Raw genomic sequence first — 14356 nt, forward strand, 5'->3', positions numbered from 1 at the left:
CCATATCACACCACAAGCATACCCTGCAAAAACAAGTTAGACGTCCTCTAATTTTGTTGTTGCATGTTTTACGTGGCGATCATGGGTATCTAGTAGGATCGCATCTTACTTACGCAAACACCACAACAGAGATATATGAATTGCTATTTAACCTTATACAAGGACCTCCTCGGTCAAATCCGATTCAACTAAAGTTGGAGAAACTGACACTTGCCAGTCATCTTTGAGCAACGGGGTTACTCGTAGAGATGAAACCAGTCTCTCGTAAGCGTACGAGTAATGTCGGTCCAAGCCGCTTCAATCCAACAATACCGCGGAATCAAAAAAAACTAAGGAGGGCAGCAAAACGCACATCAACGCCCACAAAAACTTTTGTGTTCTACTCGAGAAGATATCTACGCATGAACCTAGCTCATGATGCCACTGTTGGAGAACGTCGCATGGGAAACAAAAACTTTCCTACGCGCACGAAGACCTATCATGGTGATGTCCATCTAAGAGAGGGGATATTCGATCTACGTACCCTTGTAGATCGCACAGCAGAAGCGTTAAGAAACGCGGTTGATGTAGTGGAACGTCCTCACGTCCCTCGATCCGCCCCGCGAACCGTCCCGCGATCCGTCCCACGATCTAGTGCCGAACGGACGGCACCTCCGCGTTCAGCACACGTACAGCTCGACGATGATCTCGGCCTTCTTGATCCAGCAAGAGAGACGGAGAGGTAGATGAGTTCTCCGGGAACGTGACGGCGCTCCGGAGGTTGGTGGTGATCTAATCTCAGCAGGGCTCCGCCCGAGCTCTGCAGAAACGCGATCTAGAGGTAAAACCGTGGAGATATGTGGTCGGTGTGCCGTGGCAAAGTTGTCTCAAATCAGCCCTAAAACCTCCGTATATATAGGTGGGAGAGGGGGGCCTTGCCTTGGGGCTCAAGGAGCCCCAAGGGGGTCGGCCGAGCCAAAGGGGGGGAGTCCTCCCCTTCCAAACCGAATCCAACTAGGTTTGGAAGGAGGAGTCCTTCCCCTTTTTCCCACCTCCTCTTTTTTTTCTCTTTGATTTTCTTCCTATGGCGCATAGGGCCTTCTTGGGCTGTCCCACCAGCCCGCTAAGGGCTGGTGCGCCACCCCCAAGGCCTATGGGCTTCCCCGGGGTGGGTTGCCCACCCCCCCCCCCCCGGTGAACACCCGGAACCCATTCGTCATTCCCGGTACATTCCTGGTAACTTCAAAAACCTTCCGGTAATCAAATGAGGTCATCCTATATATCAATATTCGTTTCCGAACCATTTCGGAAACCCTCGTGACGTCCGTGATCTCATCCGGGACTCCGAACAACATTCGGTAACCAACCATATAACTCAAATACACATAAAACAACGTTGAACCTTAAGTGCGCAGACCCCGCGGGTTCGAGAACTATGCAGACATGACCCGAGTGACTCCTCGGTCAATATCCAATAGCGGGACCTGGATGCCCATATTGGATCCCACATATTCTACGAAGATCTTATCGTTTGAACCTCAGTGCCAAGGATTCATATAATCCCGTATGTCATTCCCTTTGCCCTTCGGTATGTTACTTGCCCGAGATTCGATCGTCAGTATCCGCATACCTATTTCAATCTCGTTTACCGGCAAGTCTATTTAATTGTTCTGTAATACAAGATCCCGCAACTTACACCAAGTCACTTTGGTTGCAAGGCTTGTGTGTGATGTTGTATTACCGAGTGGGCCCCGAGATACCTCTCCGTCACACGGAGTGACAAATCCCAGTCTCGATCCATACTAACTCAACGAACACCTTCGGAGATACCTGTAGAGCATCTTTATAGTCACCCAGTTACGTTGCGACGTTTGATACACACAAAGCATTCCTCCGGTGTCAGTGAGTTATATGATCTCATGGTCATAGGAACAAATACTTGACACGCAGAAAACAGTAGCAACAAAATGACACGATCAACATGCTACGTCTATTAGTTTGGGTCTAGTCCATCACGTGATTCTCCTAATGACGTGATCCAGTTATCAAGCAACAACACCTTGTTCATAATCAGAAGACCCTGACTATCTTTGATCAACTGGCTAGGCAACTAGAGGCTTGCTAGGGACAGTGTTTTGTCTATGTATCCGCACATGTATATAAGTATTCATTCAATACAATTATAGCATGGATAATAAACGATTATCTTGATACAGGAATTATAATAATAACTATATTTATTATTGCCTCTAGGGCATAATTCCAACAGCCTATAGATATAATCATTGCCATAGATGACGTCATGACTTTGCGCGGTTCTATCAATTGCTCGACAGTAATTTGTTCACCCACCGTCTACTTGCTTTCATGAGAGAAGCCACTAGTAAACACTACAGGCCCCAGGTCTATTCACACCTATCGTTTCCACTTTCGCTTTTACTTTGCTTTGTTACTTTGTTGCTTTCAGTTCTCACCTGACAAACAATCTATAAGGGATTGACAACCCCTTCATAGCGTTGGGAGCAAGCTTTTTTTGTTTGTGCAGGCTCTTGTGATACTCGTTCACTGGATCGATACCTTGGTTCTCAAATTGAGGGAAATACTTACCACCGCTACGCTACATCACCCTTTCTGCTTCGAGGGAACACCAACGCAAGGCTCCAAGGCCACGGGGGAAAATCCTTTGCATATTTGCCTAGGAAGTCCCTTAAGGCATAGCCGTAGCAGAAGGATTCCTGGTGCCGTCGACACACCTATTTCTGGCGTCGTTGGAAGGTCTTTTGTTGCAGTAGCAGAAGTATTTCTGGCGTCGTTGGAAGGTCTTTTGTTGCAGTAGCAGAAGTATTTCTGGCGCCGTTGCCGGGGAAGGAGAGATCTATCCAAGTAGGTCTCACAAACTCATCTCTTGCATTTACTTTTTTGCCAGTTGCCTCTCGTTTTCCTCTCCCCCACTTCACATTTGCCGTTTTCATTTGCCTTTCTCCTTTGCCGTTTTCATTTGCCTTTTTCCTTTGACGTTTTCTTTCGCCCGTTTCACTCTCTCTTCCTGCTCGTTTGTGTGTGAGATAGTCCATCAATGGCTAGACTCACCACTCCAAACGATACTCCTGAGAATGAAGTTCTCAATTTCAGGCAGAATGAGGAAGAAAATTTAAAGGACGCTTGGTACAGGATTTGCAAAGCTCAAAGTAGATCTACTCGTAAGCAATCCACTACCGTCCTCCTTTGCAGTTTCTATGTTGGGATTTCTCCTTGGAATAGGTATATCCTTGACATCATTGTAGGCAGGAATTTTCTGGGGAGCCATACTATTGACTCCTATAGAGCTATCATGAATTTGGTAGGCTCACCCCCGCTCATGGTTAATGGAACTACCTTGACCTTGGAACACGTGATGCAAAGGCTTGACGCCATTGAAAGCAAAATTGCCATAGTTGAACTTATTGAGGGTTTGTATAGAAAGATCCACAATCAAATTACTCAGTACGGATCCAAAGTGGGAATTTGTTTGAAAAGTTTAAGGGAGAAGGAACTTATAGTTAATGATTCTTCTAGAATTGGCAAATTAGAAGATGTCATAACCAACTTGGGTTCCGCTTTTGCCGCTGTGCAAAATACTCCAAATCTCACTCTCAAAAAGATCGTCAAGTATGTTTTTGTTCCTAAAGCTAGTGGTGAGTCATCTAATAAAGATGAAGATCTTAAGATGATAAATGATCACACTACTTATGGTTTGAGCACCAAAGATGACTATACGTGATTCCATCACCTTTTGCCTAGCTAAGGGCGTTAAACAAAAGCGCTTGTTGGGAGGCAACCCAACGAATTTATCCTTTTTCTTTCTGTTTTGTGTTTCCCACACTTTCATAATTCTGTTATGATCGTGTTTTTTGTGTTTCTTTTTGCGTTTGTGCCAAGCAAAACCGTTATGATTAGTCTTGGGGATGATCGTTTGGTCATGCTAGAAAAGACAGAAACTTTCTGGTCACGAAAAGAATTTTATTTTTCTTTCTGTAAGAACTTTTGAGTTGATTCGTTTTGCTGCTGATTGCTACGCAAATTCTTTAGACTGTCGTAATTGTTTAGAATATTTGGAGTACCATAAGTTTACGAAATATACAGATTGCTACATACTCGTCTGATGTTCACAGATTCTGTTTTTGTTGTGTTGGTTGCTTATTTTGATGGAACTATGGATAGTATCGGGGGGGTATTAGCCATGGAAGATTGAAAATACAGTAACCCAACATAAGCATAAGTAGAATTTAGGTTTGCTACAGTACCTAAGGAAGTGGTGATTTCCTTTCTCATACTAATGTTATCACGAGTTTCTGTTTATGTTTCGTGTTGTGAAGTTTTGGGTGAAGTTCTTATGAACAAAGAGATAAAGAGTGGCAAGAGCTCAAGCTTGGGGATGCCCAAGGCACCCCAAGAGATTCAAGGATGCCGTAAAAGCCTAAGCTTGGGGATGCCCCGGGAAGGCATCCCCTCTCTCGTCTTCAATCCATCGGTAACGTTACTTGGGGCTATATTTTTATTCACCACATGTTATGTGTTTTTGCTTGGAGCGTCTTGTATCGTAGGAGTCTTTTATTTTTGTTGTGTCACAATCATCCTTGCTGCACACCTATAGAGAGAGACATGCACTCACCGTGATTTTGTCGAGCTTCACTTATATCTTCTGGTAGACAATTCAGCTCACATGTGCTTCACTTATATCTTCTGAGCTAGATACTTTTGCTCTATGTGCTTCACTTATATCTTTTAGAGCATAGTGGTGCGTAGTTTGGTAGTTGATCCATGCTTTGAAAGTAGTCTCAAAAGGGGTAGTTATCCAAAGGGATACAAAAACTTCCACCTTCATGTGCATTGAATAGTTAGAGAAGTTTGATTCATCTCAATTAGTTTTGAGTTGTGGTTTTGGTAATATTGAAGTTATGCTAGTAAGGTGTTGTGGATCTAGAAATACTTGTGTTGAAGTTAGTGATTCCCGTAGCATGCACGTATGGTGAACCGCTATGTGATGAAATCTGAGCTTGATTAGTCTATTGATTGTCATCCTTTGCGTGGCGGTCGGGATCGCGTGATGGTTTATACCTACGAACCCTTCCCCTAGGAGTATGCGTTGAATGATTTGTTTCGATTACTAAATAAACTTTTGCAACAAGTATATGAGTTCTCAATGAATAATGTTGAGTCCATGGTTTAGATGCACTTTCACCTTCCACCATCACTATCTTCTTAGTGCCGTGCAACTTTCGCCGGTGCACAAAACCCACCATTAGCCTCCCTCAAAACAGCCACCATACCTACCTACTATGCGTTTTTCAAAGTCATTCCGAGATATATTTCCATGCAACTACCACCATGACATGTGCCATCACGTCTACATTGCCATTGCATGATCGTAAGATAGCTAGCATGATGTTTCCATTAAATGTCTATGCCATGCTAGATCATTGCCACGGTACACTACCGAAGGCATTCCATATAGAGTCATAGTTGCTCTAAGTTTTGAGTTGAAAGTGTGATGATCATCATTAATGGAGCATTGTCCCATGTGAGGAAATAAAAGAGGCCAAAGAAGCCCACCAAAAAAAAGAGGCCAAAGAAGCCCACCAAAATAAAAAATAATAATAATAAAAAGAGGCCAAAGAGCCCACCAAAAAAAATGAGAGAAAAAGAGAGAAGGGACAATGCTACCACTTTTTCCACACTTGTGCATATTAAGCACCATGATCTTCATGATTGAGAGTCTCTCGTTTTGTCACCACCATATAGCTAGTGGGAAATTTTCATTATATAACTTGGCTTGTATATTCCAATGATAGGCTTCCTCAAAATTGCCTTAGGTCTTCGTGAGCAAGCAAGTTGGATGCACACCCACTAGTTTTCTTTAATAGCTTTCACATACTCGTAGCTCTAGTGCATCATTTGTATGGCAATCCCTACTCATTCACATTGATATCTATTGATGAACATCTCCACGGCTCATTGATATGCCTAGTTAATGTGACTATCTTCTCCTTTTGTTTGTCTTGCAACCTCCACCACACTCCACACCATCTGTAGTGCTATAACCATGGCACACGCTCATGTATTGCGCGAGAGTTGAAAAGGTTTGAGAAAGTAAAGGTGTGAAACAATTACTTGGCCAATACCAGGGTTGTGCATGATTTAAATTCATTGTGCAATGATGATAGAGCATAGCCAGACTATATGCTTTTGTAGGGATAACTTTCTTTTGGCCTTGTTATTTTGAAAGTTCGTGATTACCATGCTAGTTTGATTGAATTATTATTGTTTCCACGTCAATAGCAAACTATTGTTTTGAATCTAATGGATCTGAACATTCATGTCACATAAGAGGAGTTACAAAGGACATCTATGCTAGGTAGCATGAAAGCATCAAAAATTCATTCTTTATCACTTCCCTACTCGAGGATGAGCAGGAATTAAGCTTGGGGATGCTTGATACGTCTCAAACGTATCTATAATTTTTTATGGTTTCACGCTGTTATCTTGTCATCCTTGGATGTTTTATGTACCTTTATATCTTTTTTGGGACTAACTTATTAATTCAGTGCGAAGTGACAGTTCCTGTTTTTTTGTGTTTTTGGCACTTTTCAGATCTGATTTTGGAACAAAGTCCAAACGGAATAAAATCCCCGAAATGATTTTTCCCGAACGAAGGAAGATCAGGGGGCCTGTGGGCCAAGCCAGGAGGGCTATAGGGAGCCCACAAGCCCCCACTCCGCCACCAGCGGGGAGGCGGCGGTGGGCAGGCTTGTGGCCTCCCTGGCACCCCCTGACCTAGATCTTGCGCCTATATATTCCCTAAAAATAAGAAAAAAAATCAAGGGAGCCACGAAAATACTTTTCCGCCGCCGCAAGCTTCCGTTTCCGCGAGATCTCATCTCGAGACCCTTCCCGGTGCCCTGCCGGAGGGGACTTTGGAGTTGGAGGGCTTCTTCACCATCATCATCGACCCTCCAATGACTCGTGAGTAGTTCACTTCAGACCTACGGGTCCGTAGTTAGTAGCTAGATGGCTTCTTCTCTCTCTTGGATCTTCAATACAAAGTTCTCCATGATATTCATGGAGATCTATCCGATGTAATCTTCTTTGGCGGTGTGTTTGTCGAGATCCGATGAATTGTGGAGTTGTGATCAGATTATCTATGATATATATTTGAGTCTTTGCTGATTTATTATATGCATCATTTGATATCCTTGTAAGTCTCTCTGAGTCTTGGGTTTTGTTTGGCCAACTAGATCTATGATTCTTGCAATGGGAGAAGTGCTTGGTTTTGGGTTCTTACCGTGTGGTGACCTTTCCTAGTGAATGTAGGGGTAGCAAGGCACACATTGTGTAGTTGCCATCAAGGGTAACAAGGTGGGCTCTGTCGTAGATATGAGATTGTCCATCTACATCATGTCATCTTGCATTAGGCGTTACTCTGTTCTTTTGGACTTAATACACTAGATGCATGCTGGATAGCGGTCGACGTGTGGAGTAATAGTAGTAGATGCAGAAAGTATCGGTCTACTTGTTTTGGACTTGATGCCTATAGATATAATCATTGCCATAGATGACGTCACGACTTTGCGCGGTTCTATCAATTGCTCGATACTAATTTGTTCACCCACCGTCTACTTGCTTTCATGAGATAAGCCACTAGTAAACACTACGGCCCCCGAGTCTATTCACACCTATCGTTTCCACTTTCGCTTTTACTTTGCTTTGTTACTTTGTTGCTTTCAGTTCCCACTTGGCAAACAATCTATAAGGGATTGACAACCCCTTCATAGCGTTGGGAGCAAGCTTTTTGTGTTTGTGCAGGCTCTTGTGATACTCCTTCACTGGATCGATACCTTGGTTCTCAAACTGAGGGAAATACTTACCCACCGCTACGCTACATCACCCTTTCCGCTTTGAGGGAACACCAACGGAAGGCTCCAAGGCCACGGGGGGAATCCTTTGCATATTCTCCTAGGAAGTCCCTTAAGGCGTAGCCGTAGCAGAAGGATTCCTGGTGCCGTCGACAGACCTATTTGTGGCATTGTTGGAAGGTCTTTTGTTGCAGTAGCATAGTTCACCATAGACCTATGGGTCCATAGCTAGTAACTAGATGGCTTCTTCTCTCTCTTGGATCTTCAATACAAAGTTCTCCATGATCTTCATGGAGATCTATATGATGTAATCTTCTTTTGCGGTGTGTTTGTCGAGATCCGATGAATTGTGGATTTATGATCAGATTATCTATGAATCTTATTTGAGTTTCTTCTGTGCTCTCTTATGCATGATTTCATATCCTTGTAATTCTCTTCGAGTTGTGGGTATTGTTTGGCCAACTAGATCTATGATTCTTGCAATGGGAGAAGTGCTTGGTTTTGGGTTCATACCGTGCGGTGACCTCACCTAGTGACAAAAGGGGTAGCGAGGCACGCATCGTGTTGTTGCCATCAAGGGTAAAAAGATGGGGTTTTCATCATTGGTTTGAGATTATCCCTCTACATCATGTCATCTTGCTTAAGGCGTTACTCTGTTCGTCATGAACTCAATACACTAGATGCATGCTAGATAGCGGTCGATGTGTGGAGTAATAGTAGTATATGCAGAAAGTATCGGTCTACTTGTGTCAGACGTGATGCCTATATGTATGATCATTGCCTTAGATATCGTCATGACTTTGCGCGGTTCTACCAATTGCTCGACAGTAATTTGTTCACCCACCATGATATTTGCTATTTTGAGAGAATCCTCTAGTGAACACTATGGCCCCCCGGGTCTACTCCACACCATATTTTCAGCCTTACACTTTTTACTTCGTTGCATTTTCCGCCTTCAGATCTCACTTTGCAAACAATCTTGAAGGGATTGACAACCCCTTTGAAGCGTTGGGTGCAAGCTCGTTTGTGTTTGCGCAGGTACGCTGGACTTGACGAGGCCCTCCTACTGGATCGATACCTTTGTTCTCAAACTGAGGGAAATACTTACTGCTCCTTTGCTGCATCACCCTTTCCTCTTCAAGGGAAAAACCAACACAAGCAAGTCTCCGTCAACGTGTCAATTTCTGGCGCTGTTGTTTGAGAAGTAGCAAGAAGAATTTCTGGCGCCGTTGCCGGGGAGGAAGATCAAGTCAAAACTCATCCAAGTTGGTGTCGCAAACTCATCTCTTGCATTTACTTTGTTTGCCAGTTGCCTCTCGTTTTCCTCTCCCCCACTTCACCAATTTTCCTTTTTCGTTTGCCTTTTCGTTCGCCCTTTTTTCTCGCTTGCTCTTTGTTCGCTTGTGTGCTTGCTTGCTTGCCGAAGTCACCATGAATGAAAACACCAAACTTTGTGACTTCTCGAATACTAATAATAATGATTTTATTAGTACTCCGATTGCTCCCGCCACTAGTGCGGAGTCATACGAAATCAATGCCGCTTTGTTGAATCTTGTTATGAAAGAGCAATTCTCCGGCCTTCCTAGTGAAGATGCCGCATCCCATCTCAATACCTTCATTGAGCTTTGCGATATGCAAAAGAAGAAAGATGTGGATAATGACGTGATTAAATTGAAGCTTTTTCCTTTCTCGTTGCGAGATCGCGAAAAAACTTGGTTTTCTTCTTTGCCCAAAAATAGTATCGATTCTTGGGATAAGTGCAAAGATGCTTATATATCCAAGTATTTTTCGCCGGCTAAGATCATCTCTCTCCATAATGATATCATGAATTTCAAGCAACTTGATCATGCACATGTTGCACAGTCTTGGGAGACAATGAAATTAATGATTAGAAATTGTCCCGCTCATGGCTTGAGTCTTTGGATGATTATTCAAATCTTTTACGCTGGCTTGAATTTCGCTTCTAGAAATATCTTGGACTCCGCCTCAGGTGGAACGTTCATGGAAATCACATTAGGGGAAGCCACAAAGCTCCTAGACAACATCATGACGAACTACTCTCAGTGGCACACTGAAAGGTCGCCTACTAGTAAGAAGGTACACGCTATAGAAGAAATTAACTCGTTGAGTGCTAAGATGGATGAGTTAATGAATTTGGTTGCTAGTAGAAGTGCTCCTTTAGATCCTATTGATATGCCCTTGTCTTCTTTGATTGAGAGTAGCAATGCTAGCTTGGACGTTAATTTTGTTGGTAGGAATAACTTTGGCAAGAACAATCCTTTTAGAGGAAACTATGTTCCTAGGCCTTTTCCTAGTAACTCTTATAATAATTTTGGCAACTCCTACAACAATACTCATGGAAATTACAATAGATTACCCTCTGATCTAGAGAGTAATATCAGAGAGTTCATCAACTCTCAAAAGATTTTCAATGCGTCCATAGAGGAAAAGCTAACGATTTGGCTAAGAGCGTTGATAGAATGTCTAGTGATGTTGATGATTTGGAAGTTAGATGTGCTCCTCCCAAGATCAACATAGATGAAACTTTAAAAGCTATGCGTGTTTCCATGATTGAGAGCCAAGAAAGAACCGCCCAAATTCGTGCTAGACATGAATGGCTTAAAAAGGCGTGTTCTCATGATAAGAATCACGAAGATCTTAAAGTGCTTGGTGTGACTCCCATTGAATCTTTGTCTTCTTGTGTCAAACTTAATGATTATGGGGCTGGATATGAATCCACTTTGGCTGAAAAGTGCCCCAATGATTCGGAGTCCATCTATGTTGATGCTAAAAGCATTGAAAGTGGAGTAGAAGATAGTAAAACTTTGAGTAGTAATGAAATTACTACTATGGATTTCAAGGAATTCAATTATGATAGTTGCTCCTTGATTGAATGCATTTCCTTGATGCAATCCATGTTAAACTCTCCACACGCTTATAGCCAAAACAAGGCCTTTACCGATCATATCGTCGAAGCTATGATAAAATCTCTTGAAGAGAAACTTGAATTGGAAGTCTCTATCCCTAGAAAGCTTCATGATGAGTGGGAACCTACTATCAAAATCAAAATCAAAAACTATGAATGCAATGCTTTATGTGATTTGGGTGCTAGTGTTTCCGCGATTCCAAAGTCTTTATGTGATATTCTGGGCTTTAGTGAGATTGAAGAGTGTTCTCTTAATTTGCATCTTGATGATTCTACTGTCAAGAAACCCATGGGAAGGATCAATGATGTTCTTATTATTGCAAATAGGAACTATGTACCCGTGGATTTCATTGTGCTTGACATTGATTGCAATCCTACATGCCCTATTATTCTTGGTAGACCTTTCCTAAGGACTATCGGTGCTATCATCGATATGAAGCAAGGGAATATTAGATTTCAATTTCCTTTAAGGAAGGGCATGGAACACTTTCCTAGCAAGAAAATAAGATTGCCTTATGAATCCATGATGAGGGCCACTTATGGTTTGAGCACCAAAGACGACAATACATGATTCTATCACTTTTATGCCTAGCTAAGCGCGTTAAACAATAGCGTTTGTTGGGAGGCAACCCAATGAATTTATCTTTTTCTTTCTGTTTCGTTGCGTCCACACCATCATAATTCTGTTTCGATTGTGTTTTTTGTGTTTCTTTTTGTGTTTGAGCCAAGCAAATCCTTTATGAGCAGTCTTGATAATGGTTGTTTGATCCTGCTGGAAAAAGACAGAAACTTTTTGCTTACGAGATGATTTTTCCTTTTTATTCAGAAAGAGCTTTTGAGTTAATTCTTTTTGATGCTGGTTGATATGCCTTTTTCCCAGGCATTCGTAATTGTTCAGATTTTTTGAGGTACCAGAAGTATACGAAGTATACAGATTCCTATAGACTGGTCTGTTTTTGACAGATTCTGTTTTTGTTGAGTTGGTTGCTTGTTTTGATGAAACTATGGTTAGTATCGGGGGGTACTAGCCATGGAAAAGTGAGAATACAGTAGACCAACACCAATATAGATAGAATTCAAGTTTGCTACAGTACCAAAAGAAGTGGTAGTTTGTTTTCTTGTGCTAATGTTATCACGAGTTTCTGTTTAAGTTTTGTGTTGTGAAGTTTTCAAGTTTTGGGTGATGTTCTCATGGACGATGAGATAAGGAGTGGAAAGAGCTCAAGCTTGGGGATGTCCAAGGCATCCCAAGCCAAATTCAAGGACACCACAAAGCCTAAGCTTGGGGATGCCCCGGGAAGGCATCCCCTCTTTCGTCTTCAATCCATCGGTAACATTACTTGGAGCTATATTTTTATTCACCACATGATATGTGTTTTTCTTGGAGCGTCTTGTATCTTAGGAGTCTTTTCTTTTTGTTGTGTCACAATCATCCTTGTTGCACACCTTTTTGAGAGAGAGAGACATGCACTCATCGTGATTTTGCTAGAATGCTCATAGTGCTTCACTTATATCTTTTGAGCTAGATACTTTTGCTCTATGTGCTTCACTTATATCTTTGAGAGCACGGCGGTGCATGACTTGGTAGTTGGCTTATGCTATGAAAGTAGTCCCAAAGGTGATAGGTACCCAAAGAGGATGCAAAAAACCTCCATCTTCATGTGCATTGAGTAGAAAGAGAAGTCTTGATTCCTCTCAATTAGTTTTGAGACGTGGATTTGGTAATATTAAGAGCTACGTTAGTAGGGTGTTGTGAATCTAGAAATACTTGTGTTGAAGTTAGTGATTCCCGTAGCATGCACGTATGGTGAACCGCTATGTTAGGAAGTCGGAGCATAATTGATCTATTGATTGTCATCCTTTGTGTTGAGGTCAGGATCGCGCGATGGTTAACACCTACCAACCCTTCCCCTAGGAGTATGCGTTTAGCACTTTGTTTCGATTACTAATAAAAACGTTCGCAACAAGTATGTGAGTTCTTCATGACTAATGTGAGTCCATGGTATAGATGCACTTTTCACCTTCCACCATTGCTAGCCTCTCTAGTGCCGCGCAATTCTCGCCGGTACACAAACCCACCATATGCCTTCCTCAAAACAGCCACCATACCTACCCACTATGGCATTTTCATAGCCATTCCGAGATATATTGCCATGCAACTCCCACCGTTCTGTCTCATGACTTGTGCCGTCACTCTCATATTGCCATTGCATGATCGTAAGATAGCTAGCGAGATGTTCCAACGTCATACGCCATGCTAGATCGTTGCACATCCCGGTACACTACCGGAGGCATTTCCTATAGAGTCATCATCATTTTGAGCTTTGAGTTGTGAGTAAATAAAAGTATGATGATCATCATTATTAGAGTATTGTCCCATGTGAGGAAATAAGTCAAAAAAGAGGCCAAAGAGCCCAAAAATAAAAAAAATAAAAAATAAAAAAAGAGAGGCCCAAGAGCCCAAATAAAAAAAGAGAGAAAAAGAGAGAAGGGACAATGCTACTATCCTTTTCCACACTTGTGCTTCATAATAGCACCATGTTCTTCATGATTGAGAGCTTCTTGCTTTGTCACTACCATATTCTAGTGGGAATCTTCATTACATAACTTGGCTTGTATATTCCAATGACGGGCTTCCTCAAAATTGCCCTAGGTCTTCGTGAGCAAGCAAGTTGGATGCACACCCACTAGTTCTCCTTTTGGCTTTCACATACTTATAGCTCTAGTGCATCTCTTTTATGACAATCCCTACTCATTCACATTGATATCTATTAATGGGCATCTCCATAGCCCTTTGATACGCCAAGTCAATGTGACCATCTCCTCCTTTTTGTCTCACAACCACCACCACACTCTATTCCACTTATAGTGCTATATACATGGCTCACACTCATGTATTGTGTGATAGTTACAAAAAGTTTGAGAAAGTAAGAGTGCGAAAACAATTACTTGGCCAATACCGGGGTTGTGCATGATTTACATTAGTTGCGTGAGGATGATGGAGCATAGCCAGACTATATGATTTTGTAGGGATAACTTTCCTTGGCCTTGTTATTTTGAAAGTTCATGATTACCTTGCTAGTTTGCTTGAAGTATTATTGTTTTCATGTCAATAGCAAACTATTGTTTCGAATCTTACGGATCTGAACTTTCATGTCACGTGAAAGAACTTGCAAAGGACAACTATGCTAGGTAGCATTCCACATCAAAAATTCATTCTTTATCACTTCCCTACTCGAGGACGAGCAGGAGTTAAGCTTGGGAATGCTTGATACGTCTCCAACGTATCTATAATTTTTGATGGTTTCATGCTATTATCTTGTCAAACTTTGGATGTTTCGCATGCCATTTATATATTTTTTGGGACTAACTTATTAACTCAGTGCCAAGTGCCCGTTCCTGTTTTTTTCCATGTTTTTGACCCCTTTCAGAGGAGGATTTTGAACAGAGTCCAAACGGAATGAAATTGCCAAAAAGATTTTTTTCCGGAACAGAAAAAGATCGGAGAGCCGGAGAATCAGGGCAGGGGGCCACCAGGGACCCCACAAGCCCTCATGGC

This window comes from Hordeum vulgare, chromosome 5H (genome assembly GCF_904849725.1).
Source record: "Hordeum vulgare subsp. vulgare chromosome 5H, MorexV3_pseudomolecules_assembly, whole genome shotgun sequence".
NCBI classification, from domain to species: domain Eukaryota; kingdom Viridiplantae; phylum Streptophyta; class Magnoliopsida; order Poales; family Poaceae; genus Hordeum; species Hordeum vulgare.